Genomic DNA, 3,225 nt, shown 5'->3' with positions numbered 1-3,225 from the left:
TCCCCCCCAGCCCCCCTCTCTCTCTCTCTCTCTCTCACTCGTTCTCATCTCTTGCGGGCTGTGTGATCCACTGTCTCCCAGATTAGAGCCCCCCTCTCTTCCCATCCTAGACAATTGCGAGTCTCTGCTGATTGGGCTTCAGCGCAAGAGGATTACATGGGCGCACAATGACGTCATGGCCCGGGGCCCAAGCCATCCCCCATCCCAATCACCACCACCACCACCACCCCATTAGAACCAAATCCTCATCAACCTCAAACGTCCTTGAAACCACCTACCTGACTTTCTGCAGCGCGACATGCGAACATGCGTCGGTGCCGGCTGCCTGTAATCAGCTGGGTGCAGCCGGCAGTTTAATGCAACGTAGAAGAAGAAGAAGAAGAAGCAGCAGAAGAAGAAGAAGGAAAAGAAATACAGCCATTGCTTTTGTGCACCTGCGCGTCTTAATGGGTTATTTTTGATATTGCTCTTGTCGTTTTCCTTTGCCTTTTTTTCGAGCATTTTTCGCATTCGATGAATATGTTTGATACTCGAAAAAAAACTGAACAAAGCGCCTCCATTATCGTTTCCATTTAAACAATATATGGGTTTAACCAGTGGATGGCCTTTGCTTTGAGAAGGAAATCCACAACTGACATGCTTAGCTGTGTTAACACAAGCAGTTTTGTGTGTGTGTGTGTTTGTTTATCTTTCGGTTAATCGTTAATTGCTGCTTGAGGTCTTGCCCACATGTCAAGATCTCAAATGCTCAAAGTCAAAGTTGTTCCTCTCAGGCCTGTGACACCAGAGCGTCGGGACCACAATCACGTGATGCTACAAAGTATATGACATAAGATAATAATTTGAACAACAGGGAAATAAATAAAAAATGTTTTTCAGATGCAGAATATGCAACATAATATGTTGCATGGTTATGCCACGAGTCACTGCTTCAAGGAAATGTGTTTTTTTAAGGCTTTATCTTTAACTTTTCCATTAAAATTGTTCTTTGGTTAGGTTTAAAGTCCCAAGTGAAATGTTTTTAAGTTAAATTTTTATTATAAATGAAAATGATTGCATTTTGCATTAAAAATAATACTACATAGTTTTTATACAAAGCACGTCATTGATTTTTTTTTTAAACGCTACTTTTCGTTTCAATAAAAAAATAAAATGAGCAATTATTCTGACTGTCAAGAGGACGCGTTCCTTAAACAGAAGCTCTTAAAACTGCACCATATTTGCATTGCGTGTTTAAACACAGTTCCAATTAAATCCCATCGATTTGTGTCCCGGAAGAAAATGTCAGTGGATTTTCAAATGTTTCTCTTGGCTTGTGTCTATACCTCCCACTGTTGGCTGAACAAAGAGACGGAGAGGAAGGTCTGTCAGCCCGTGTTGAGGGTGATTCCTCTGCTCGTTGTTTCTCGCTAACTGAGGCCATAGAATCGTAAATGTGGCTTCCCTCTCTCTCTCACTCTCTCTCTCTCTCTTTCAAACACGTTAACTTTTTTTTTTTTTTTTAAATATGCATATTGCCGTATTTAGGTCTGCACCACAATCTGCATCTCAAAACGCCCCTTGCTGCATTTACATCATTGCAAAAGCAATCCACTAATTCAGAGTTTGGCCTAAAAGTCTGTTGGTTCCTGCTGCCAAAATATATGGAAAAAATACAATAGCCCAAAGCGGCACAGCTGCCAACCGCTGCAGAAGAGGCGTCTTCTTTACCAAAAATGTCTATACTGATAAATCCACATCGGCTTGGATTCGTTATCCTTTGTTCAGCGTCTTACTGTCGTCCAACTCTGCGCCATAGGCTGCTGCTGGCTTCTGCTCCACTTTTTTTTTTTTTTTTTTTGCAACCTTAGGAAAAAAACAAAAAAACAAAAAACTGCACGCAAATGCAAAAGAAAAACGCCTAAACCTGAGTCAAACGTTCGTCCGTGTCCTTCCACCTGCACGACGAGCCGAAGAGAGACCGTGGAAGTGGATTGCAGTTGCAGTTTTTCCTCTCTTCTCGCCTCTCCCTCTGCGGAGCTGAGCGGCCTCCACATCTCAAGCTGAATGAAGGGGGAGTTGTCCCTGTGCATTACAATGACATTCAGGGCCCATTCATTCAGCCACTGTCTAACGGTCTATGGACAGCAAATGCACCCCCATCGGGGGGTCTCAGCCCCCTCATTACACCCCCAATCCCAACACGCAGCCCCCCACAAAAGCCTCAACAAAAGACGAGAGGAGAGTCGGCCCCAGTTGTGCGAGCTGCGGCCCCTGGACTTTTGAGGAATGCTGGGAACATTTTTTCTCCCCCCTGCGCGTCTGAATTACATCCAGAAACGTTCAGTTTCAACACAAGCTTTTCCAAATAAATGTATTATCGGAGTGGTACGCTTCTTCACTCTCGACACCTTCACCTTTCACCAGAAGCAGAGAGATATGCTGATCAAGTCCCGCGAGGTATTTTTGCACACTTACAAAAGTTATAAAAGTTAGTGCTAAAAGAAGGAAATCATTTTCCGACTCTAACTTACAGGAAAGAATCTGTGAAATAATTAATAGAGCCACCTACTCGAAAGTTACTTGCAAGTCTCCCTTTTTTTCAATACAGACTTCATCAGTGTATCCAAAATAGTACAACAGTGTAACTTGAGGGATTATGTTTAAATTTTTTTAAAATTTATTTTAAGTTATTTTTTTCCTCATTGAAGACAACATTAAACTTTTTTAAAAATATGATGTGTCAATAATAATAATAATAATAATAATAATAATAATAATAATAATAATAATAAAAAAGTCTAACTTTTACCAGAGTCAAGTTATACCATTGAAAAAAGTGCCCCGATCTGGGGAGACACGTTTCCCAGGAAAATCATACGGATTTCTGAAATGTTGTTGAAGGCCCGAATAGGCACAGCTGGGCGTCTGCTCATGGGGCCATTCATCAGGAGGAGAGAGGGTCAGGGCTGCAGCCCAGTGGGCAGCTCTGAACCATGTGCTCGTTATGCAGACACACAACCTATATGGCCTACTCTATAACCAAACCCACATTAAACACAGGGAAAACGTAGTCTGAGTCTGGAGACATCACTTATATGATTCCTCAAGATAAATAACACATTTAGACCTTTAGCATTTAGAGATGAAGGTCTAAATGTGCTACATATGTATATATAACTCATTTAGTGTGTGACACACACACACACACACACACACACACACACACACACACACACACACATA

Source organism: Poecilia reticulata, linkage group LG7 (assembly GCF_000633615.1).
Source record: "Poecilia reticulata strain Guanapo linkage group LG7, Guppy_female_1.0+MT, whole genome shotgun sequence".
In the NCBI taxonomy this organism is placed as follows: domain Eukaryota; kingdom Metazoa; phylum Chordata; class Actinopteri; order Cyprinodontiformes; family Poeciliidae; genus Poecilia; species Poecilia reticulata.
This window is presented reverse-complemented; position numbering follows the sequence as displayed.